This window comes from Fukomys damarensis, unplaced genomic scaffold, assembly GCF_012274545.1.
Source record: "Fukomys damarensis isolate Sample0158 unplaced genomic scaffold, DMR_v1.0_HiC HiC_scaffold_33, whole genome shotgun sequence".
Taxonomy (NCBI): domain Eukaryota; kingdom Metazoa; phylum Chordata; class Mammalia; order Rodentia; family Bathyergidae; genus Fukomys; species Fukomys damarensis.
The window spans coordinates 17,025,749-17,036,119 of NW_022900945.1; positions in this window are offsets into that span (position 1 = coordinate 17,025,749).

Here is a 10,371-nt window from a genome sequence, read left to right on the forward strand (position 1 = left end):
TTTGATTCATCTGTAAAAATGATGCTAACTTAGGTGTATAAGGTTGTTATTTATGTGTGTAAATTGCGGATACTTTTTATATATATCTACTCATATTTTGTTACATTTTTAAGTAAATTTTAACAAAAAGTGAGTTTTATGATACATTTTTCAGAATCTGTAAATAGATGTAACTAGGATTATTTTCTTTTATAGCCTAAATTTGTTTTAAAGATTTCCCATTCTTGAGTCACCCTTGTATTTTGGGGGAAAATCACCTTAGGTCATGATATATAATTTTTCCAATGTGTATTTGGATCCTATTTACCAGTGCAGTTTTCAGGATTTTTGCAGTATTATTCCTGTGCACATGTATGTGTGCACATGTGTGTGTGTGTGTGCACACATGTGTCTGTGCGTGTGTGTGTGTGCACGCACACATGCCATTTGTCAGATTTTAGATCAGGCTATGGTGGTTTCACAAAAGGAAATTGGAAACGTCTCTGTGTCTTACTTTCACTTTTGCTTCTGTTTTTTTTTTTTTCCTCTGGCTCTCTTTCCACTAATAGCTTTTCTTCTGCCTGAATGCTTTTAAAAAGTGTATCTGGAAAGTTGTTTTGCTTGGTGTTCTTCAAGGAAATCATGGCTAGACAACTCTATCGTTTAATATTATCAACCCTTTTATATTTTCTAAAGGCTCTAGCATAAGATTTGATAATTTAAAATTTCTCAAAAAAATCATTTATATTGTACTGTATAGTGTTTAGAAACTTATTTCTTAAATCTCTGCATTTGTTATTATATCTATTTTCCATTTGGGGTTTTAATATCTTAATTGCCTTTTTTCCATAATTAACTCACCTAATGAATAACTATTTTGTAACTGAGTTTTTCATATCAAAGAAATAATTATTTTACATACTCTTCTACACATATAATAAATATGAGCTAATTATATTTATGGCTTCTTATCTTAAATTATACAACCATTTATTCATTATTTGTGCTTTTGTAGTGCTTTTACTGGACTTTATCTTCATACATCAAATATTTATATCACTTATTTAGAGTTTTAGTAATATGAATATTTAGTACAATAAATTTTACTTTGATCATGGAAACTATACCTCTTTTATTATATCTGATAGTTATAGAACTTTATCATTATCATTGCTACAGCATGCTTTTCATTTTTCTGCCAATTGTTTTATATACGTATTTTAATTCCTCTGTGGTTTAGAGTTGCTGTTCAGTCAATTAGTATTGTTTCTGAGTCTATCTGAAAGATTGAGAATGTGGTTGTGTAATACTTATTTGGTAGAATATTGTGAGCTTTCTCTGTGAAATGAAACGTAGTCAATCTGTAATTTTCAATGATATATTGATCAGCTTTCTTATTGCTAAGATGAAGTACTTAATAGCCACAATTTAAAGGAATAAAAGTTATTTGGCTTATGATTTCAGAGTTCAGTCCATGTTCAGCTGACTCCAACACAGATGTATAATGGTGGAAAGGAACAGTAGAAGAAAGATTCACACTTCATGGTATCCTTGGAAGCATAATACAGGGGTAAAATAAGAACAAGATATATACCCTCCAAAGTCACAACCCTAGTTAAATATACATGTTTTAGATATATATTTCCCCCTTTCCCGTCCAGGTCAACTGTTATTAAAAGACAATGTTAGAAAGGTCAACGGAGGAATGAGTTGGATATTCAGGTAGTTTACATTCAAATTTGTTATCTGAAACTGTAGCCCAACAAAATCTTCTCCTAGAATTTTGCTTCTTCAGTAAGGAAGAATGAATTTTTTACATCTAAGACAGAAGTATGCTACTAAATTCTCAGTAGAGACCTGGAAGTTATACTACTTTAGTATATCTAGTAATTTTATAGTCTACTGAAATGTTGCTTGCCAACATTTTCTCTTACACCCACCAAGGCTGATTGTTTTTTTTCTTTGTTTTTGATTTTAGGGTTTTTTATGTTTTATTTTGTTGTGGGTTTGTTGTTGTTGTTGTTGTTGTTGTTGTTGTTTAGTTTTTGCAAACAAAAGCTGTTTCGATATCTACTTCAATATCATTCCATCCTTGTCAATAGACCAACAACATACAAAGCAACTGAGTTCTTGCTGTTTCAGTGAAGAGCTCATTTGATGTTTCAGAAAGTGCAGCTCATCTTTGAATAATTCTGTATGCTCCTATGAACATGGAAACATATGTCTCCCCTTTTTATCATTTGAACTAGATATAAATTCACACCTCTTTGATGGCTTTCTAAGTTTTAATTTATCCTTCTTTGTTTTGTGTTTTGGTTTTGACTTTGCTTCAGAGAACAGGGAAGAAAAATTTTTATTCTACCACCTTTAATTGTTTTGAAATTTATTAAAGAACAATTGAAATTCCATGTTACAACTAATAGAATTTCCAGTTTCTTGTGTAGAAATGCTGTCTTCATTTTTAGGAAGTTCCATGAACTATTAAGAAGACATCTCTGCTCTCTCCACTAATCTAAGATAAATACATAGAATTCTATCCAACAATATGCTAGTTTACATTAAAAATTCTTAGTGCTACACTGTGTTCCTTTTTTGTTTACTAAATGTTTTTTCTTCTTATATTTTCTTGTATGTTTAGGAATAGATGGCTTGTTATTGTTCATAGCTTGTGTTCAGAGCTTTTGCTATACATTTTGTTTTCAGTCATAATCCTGACAGTCTTGAGAAAAACAAATCACTTATACTGTATAGAATGATATCTGGCTTAATATTACTGTCTTAAGAAATAGTGTTCATTTTTGTGGCTTCATTTCGATGTATAGCAGATTTTTAGTAATACCACAATCCCCAACACAGTTCTGGTAATATTAAATGAAGCAATATGAATCTACTAGCTTTATCTGAAACCCATCATTTGTTGATGTTTAGTTCGCCTGGAATATTTGTTACCCACTGCCTATTGACTGGCTTCCAAATCCTCCTGATGAGGTGATTTTGTAAGAGCTGCAAATGATACTGTATTTCTCATGTGGAACAGGTGTTCCCTAAGCACTCGTCCATCTTCCCTTGTGGTCTCTATTGTGACCAGTAAATCATGTCAGGAAATGACAGTGTATTAGTCAGAATGACTTATCATTGTTGAGAGGAGCCACCAGTCACAGCACCCACACACTTGATCCATCTTTGCTCAAGTGATAGATTTGGTCAAAAGTTTGCCATTTCACGTTCTGGAAAACATGAACTGATGCAAATTCACAAATGAAATATGTTAACCTGTGATCTCATGTGGATTTCACTATGTCATCTCTCCAAACATTCAGCTGCCAAAAATAAGGTTAAAGAGGTAGATCGTGTCAGGTTAGATGAGCACCCCACCCCCATATACACTGATTCTGAACTTCAAGCAGTCCAACTATATAGGAATTCCACAAATATTTTCTGCACATAATCTGTGCCAAGCAACGTGATAAGTTTTAAAAACACAAAAGTTAATAATGATAAATTTAGAGTCAAAGAATGAAGCAGATTCAAAAATAAAAGCTATTACAATAATACTGCGGGTTTCGGTCTTTGGAGGGATTATGGGAGCATTAAGGAAAGTGCTTCATTCTGAGGTCAAGGCTGGGAAGATATGACATGGATACCAAGGTACATTTCTTTGGAAATCAGGCCTGAGCTGATGCTCAAAATACAAATACGAAGTAAGCCTGAGCAGGGAGATAGTGGAAATGGCCCTCCTTTTACAGAAGAATGAACAAAATTAGTTCTAAAATGAATTTAGAACATGCAAGGAACTGTTAGCAATATTCCAAGAGTTCACTTAGTGACACTATGGCCAAATGAGATCCGAGTGAAAAAGGAGAGTAAATTGTGGAGCATGTTGTGAATATTATCTAGAAGCCTAAGTCGGAATGTGTAATTAAGTGCTTATGAAGAGTTTGCTGGTGTTCAGTTTTGTTTGCTCATTTTTAAACAACCTCGTGAGGTATAATTTACATATGTTAAAATTGATTTATTCTAAGTGCATAATTCTGTGATTAGCACTGAATTTATAGAGATATGCAACCATCAGGAAAATCTAGTTTTTAGGATATTTTCATTACTCCACAATACGCGTCGTATCCATTTACGGTCAGCACTCCCCACTCCCACTCTGCACTGGGGAAATTACGTATCTACTTTCTGTGCCTCTAGATTTACCATTTCTGGATTTTTCACATAAATACAATCACATCCAATATGTCAATTTATGTCTGATTTTTTTCAGTTATAATAAATTGTTTTAAGTTGTCTCATGCTGTGACAGATATTCATATTTGGTTCCTTTGTATTGTCAAATAGTATGCCTGGTAAAGTTATAATGTCATTTTTTCTATCTATTCATCAGTTGATGAACATTTGGGTTATTTCTATGTTTCCTTATAACAGTGTCACTATGTGTATTCATATACAAGTGACATGTCTTTTGATTCTATTGGGAAAACCCTTGAGAATAGAAACGCCAAACTGTTTTCCAAAGTAGGTACACTATTTTATACTCCCACCAGCAATGTATGAGGGTACTAGTTTCTCCTAAAGAGTTTTAATTAAAGAGAAAAATATGCCTCGGCTTATGCTTTAAATAAATAATTTTGGTAACTATTAGAAATGAGAAAAAGCAATGCACCCATTGAGAAAGTTGTTGCAATAATCTAGGTGAAAGCTACCAAACACCCGAACTAGTTCAGTGGCGGAATTTGGGATGAAGAAGATCCCTCCTAGAGGAAGGGCGGTGCTGCTCAACAAGAAAAGGTCGTTTCTCAAGTTCTCAGCTTCAGGAATACAACTCGGGGATTTCAGGCACCGTAAGTACTTGCCAAACCACCAATCAAATTAGCAAAGAAAGTGGACTTCAGTTATTTAAACCTCTTACTCTCACATCAGACAGAGCTAGTATGATTCAGCTCGGCAGCACTATACCTGCCTTGCAAGAGCAAGGTCCTGAGTTAGATTCCTATATCAGAAAAAATAAGAAAGAAAGAAAGAGAGAGAGAAAGAAAGAAAAGAAAGAAAGAAAGAAGGGAAGGAGGGAGGGAGGGAGGGGGGAAAGGAGGGAGGGAGGGAGGCAAGCAGGTGGCCTCAGACTTTACAACACGTACAGTTATCATCGTGTTGTCAGTCCTCCAACGACATGCTGGCTATAGTAGTGCTCATGCTATCGTGCATTCTTCATGCTTTAATGTACTTTTTACATTAGTGTTATTCTAAAATAGCTGTCATAATATTACTGTGATATGATAAGTTCATAAATACAATTTATTTATAAACTGTACCTGTTAAGAATTATTTGCATTTTCACCACATGTGATATTATGTCGTGTGGTCTAAATCTGATTGCATATTATCATTATTATGTTGGGATAAAGTAAATTAAGATTTCAGTGAAGAAGTCTTCGACAGGATCCATAAGCCTTATCAACAGATCATTCCAATATTTTCTTCAAACAGTGACACAGGATTGTTGTAATATGGGTCTAAATGAGAGATGAGATGATAAATATAATATGATTTTTAGGTTCTGTTAGCAAAAGTAAATCCACACTTGAAAAGCAGGTAAAAGTCAATTGTAATGTTACAATGGTATGACATTTAAAATATGAAACTAAAAATAACATGAAAAATAAAGACAAATATTGAAAAAAACTAAGCCATATTTAATTAGATTATAATTGGCCTTGGAAAAATAAACTAAAAATTATTTTCACGATGAATCTAAACTTGCATAATATATAGATGAATTTCCTAATCTTTGAAAATACTTCTAAAAAACTCACAAATAACTGACATTTCAAAATACTACAGCTGCTACTATTACTACTAATCATTTCATATGATCTTGAAAGTCTTAAAAGCTGTAGAATTGTATTCCCAGTGGTTCAACTTCAGGTTAATCAGAGAAAAAAAGAATATACATATATAAACAAAAATAAAACAACAAAATAATTTGCCAAACAAAACTAATGCAGTTATTAAATGGGGTGGATTCACTTTATGATTTCCTGGAATTGTGTACTTTTATCATTGTTATTCTGATGACCCATGCACTTTAGTAGCTTGTCCTTGATTACTTTAGCTTTTATAAAGTATTATTATTTATTTTTCTTGTTATTAATGAGAAAAGGAAGGGAGAATTTGTTAAGCTTATCCTTTGTACCGCATATGACCTTGTCCATTAGTGTTTAAGAGAAATGCACACAATGGAGTTCTCACTTAGTATTTTATCTAAAAGGAAAACAGCAATAACGACTTTCCTCCCATTTTAGACACAGTGTATCTAATATGCACCCCTCAAAATCAACATAGGACTCAATAAATAAATAAACAAACAAACAAACAAATAAATAAATGGGCCTACCGAAAAAGCTGATAAAATTTAGTCCTTACAACCTCTATTGGTGGTATCTGTATTCATAAAAAATGTGGGAAATTGCAGATTGAAATCAATAAACTGAAGATAAAGTTATTTTTGCTGGTTTGATATGACCATAAATTTTACTGGAGTAAAGAACCCTGGTAAAATACATATTCTTTAAACTAAGAAATCTATGAATAACAACAATATTTGAAATGTTAAGATGCACAGCCAAGTGAGCTTGAAGAAAAGATCTCAAATTCTCATGATTTTTTTACCAAAACAGTTATATTTGTCAAAATGTATGAATATGTTATACTTGTATAAATACGTATATACAGTATATCAATATATACATATATGTGTATCTAAATATATAACTCAATTACACATTATGGTGAATATACTAAAATTGAAATAATTTAGAAAAGATAATTTAGCACGGCAATGAAGAATTGGTTTCTTTGCTGTCTATGATCAATTACATTTTAGAAATAATTAGGCCTTTGAATAACATCTTCATAAATTTAACTATCTTACCCTAGTATGAAATATTCTGCAAATGATTCCTTATAATTCTGTTCTTATCATTTTCAAAATTGTTAGAAATCTTCAATTAAAGTATTTAAAATCCTAGAACACTCATAATTCAAATATTGAAGCTTCAAATTTGCATTTACTAAAAATAAAGTCAATATGTATATATATGATGATATTGAAATCCTCTAAAAGCAAGGGAGAAAACAAATTGTTGAAATGATGACTGCAAATGGCATAAAAATGTAAATTTGACATTCTATAGAAGCATATTGAAATATTTAAACTTTCAGCAATAACTTTTATTTAGTCATTATACTTAATTAATTTATAGTACATACTATTATGGGATGAAAATGAAAATATATACCATAGCAATAAATTTTGCCTAATATTGATATCATTAGAATAATAATTTTCTGAGAGGTAGTTTATACACACACAAACATAATGTCTAATTTTTCAATTCTATCATTTTAATTATCTAACCACCTATTCTTACTATAGAAATGCTCTAGCATGAGGAATAAATAATAAGGTCACCACAGTTTTGCTCAAGTTACTGTTGATAGCCAATTTTGTGCAACCAGATTTCAAATAATGAAATCTTTTCTTAATCATAATAGAAGAAAATCCCTGTGTGCAATAGCTTTTCAAGTACTTCTCCAGGCTCATCCTCAAGGAAATTCAGGGGAAGGAATTGTATATTGTTGAACGTTGAGGCTGGCTGTCTAGTTTCATCCTTTCTTTCATTAAATTCTCTTTTTAAGAGACTAAATTATTTTCCAATTTCAAATGCAATTTTAATAGTTTATACAATCGTAATTCTCTCCAAATTTTTTTCAAAACAATCTCGAATTTTTATATTTAAAAACTATTTCCATAGACTGAAGACTATAAATTTTTGAATGTTTTGGTAAGTGTAAGCCTCTTTGGAGGCAGACTGTAATCTCTTTTCAATAAGTAGCAAGTAAATCAGAGCCACCAGAATTGGTTAGGTGAGAGCTTGCAAATGATAGCATCTTTACTTAGAATTTTATTTGAATAAGGTGAATAAACAAAGCAAAAGACCAAGTTTTGTAGCTTAGTTTGGTTGACTTTCAGTATTTAACTACTTAACTATATTCAGGTTGCTATAACAAAATGCTGTAGGTATTAGGTAATTTGTAAACGATAGGAGTTTATTTCTTACATTTCTGGATGCTGCCAACTCTGAGAGCAAGTCTCTGTCACACTCAGCGTCTGCTGGAAGTCAGCCTTCAGCTTCACAAATGGTACCTACTTCCGATTTCCTCACAACATGAAAGGCATGAAGGATCTTCCTTGGGTCTCCTGTATGAGGTCATTATTAACATTCTCGAGGGCTGTACCTCACATCTTAATTGTCTACCAAAGACTCCATTTGCTAATATGATAAACTTTGTTGTTAAAATTTCAAAATGTAAACTTTGGGTCATAGCATAAATGTTTAGTTGTTTATTACTGTTATTCATGAAAAGCTTTAGTCAAAGGAAATAATATACAATAGAGACAAGATTACTCAAGTTTAAAGAGCTACAAGTTACAAAAAAAGCCTATGTAACCACTGTTGAAATGTTGTATTACCTATCTATTAAAAAATTAGCTAACTTTAGACCAGTATTTATGGAAATATTTGCCTGACTTATAATATGACTTATTTTGTTGTTTTCTTATATATCCAGACATAATATAAAAGGCAATTTGAGGCTTATAATCAATGCTTAAAATTTTAAGCTTGCCAAATTTCCATAAACTATCAAGATAACACTAAAAAACTAGCTGGGAAAGAACTCAAGTAATGTATTATTTGAGGGTTTGTTGTTGTTGTTGTTATATAAACATAAATAAAAACTTTAAAATAAATCGACTTCATACCTAGTTTCCTCATGTTTAAGAAAGACAATACAAGGCAGGGGAAAGGAGAGCTGACTAAGAAGATAAATTATCTGGACTAATTTCTTCTCTGGCATTTATTAACTGTATAATTTGGAAAAGTTACTTAACCTTTCTGATCTTTAGTCTCCCTGTCAATAAGCTAGAAATAAGAATTGTAATTACACTAAAAGATTGTGTTAAGTATTTGATAAATTTTAAAAAGCATCTAAAATAGTAGTAGTACATAATGATGGTTTAATTAATACTAACACTATTGTGCTTTTGATATAAACTCATTCATTTCTTATCAAATATTCATGGGCCATGAGTCTATAATGACATATGGCTTTATTTACTCAGAAAGTATTTATTGAAAGCCTAATAATATTTACAATTTTGAAGGCAAATGGCCCAATCTGTGGCCTGTGAACTGTTTTACCCTCTTTTTTCTTTTAATTTTATAGTAAATATATTTTCAAAAAGGCTTGTTAGTCATGTACATTAACTATGCTGTATGTTTAATATGTGTCTCTTCAATGTGGTCCAAGCAAGCCAACAGTTGCACACCCAGAGGAATCCTGGAAAAACCTGAATAAAGAATAGTTTCAAGATAGAGAGCAGAACTGTGTAATAAAGCAACATTCAAAAGCTGTGGAAGTACACAGAGTGTCTGCAAGAGGAGCACAGATAGGCTGTGGGATTCAGAACAGGGCTTGGGGCTAGGAAGACAGGCTTTGGAAAGACAATTCACGTGCTGCAGTACAATGACTGTGCAGGATTGTTTTGAAAAAGTAAAGTGAAAAAATATCTCCATAATATAATCTACAAGTTCGAGGTGCAAGACACATTGTGATACCTTTGCTGAAATGGAAAGAAACCAATTTGGCCAGAGCCAAAGGTACTGGGTGGAAAGAAAATTGTGAGAACTGTGGCTGTCTACCCAAGGAGTCAACAAACACATGAAGAGCTTGGAGTTCTTTATCTAACCAAAATATTCTTGAAGTGAAAGGAATAATAATGACTTTACCCATAACTCAGACGTGACACAAGAACTCTTCTAGTGACAGAGACGGAATACTTGTAGCCATGTCCTCAGCAACACTTTATCTTTACCTTGGGTCTGTGTGCATGCTGGCAGTGGGCATGAGCTTGTATTTTTGTTGTTGGTGTTGTCGTTGTCATCATTGTTTGTTTGTTTGTTTTTTCATTTTTATGGTTACGAACCTCTGAAAGAATGCAAAACCATTTTGCATCCTTCCTGAAGTAACTTTCATTTTTTCTTTCATTCAATCTATTCTCTTTATTTGGGGGTGATTACTGTTTTCCAGTGTCCTCACAAGCTTCTCTTCTTTTAATAAGGCTTTTTTGTTTTGCTGTTGTTATTATTCATAAGAATTCTTTCTTTGATTATTCTCTTCTTTCAGTTAATAACACCAGTAAGTAAATGTAACATCCCATACAGCTGCAATTCTTCAACTCCCATCTTATTTTAATGATTTGCAAGTTTTGTTTTAGTACTGAAGACCTTACTCTTGATCTCTCAATCTAAACTTCAATATATATATATA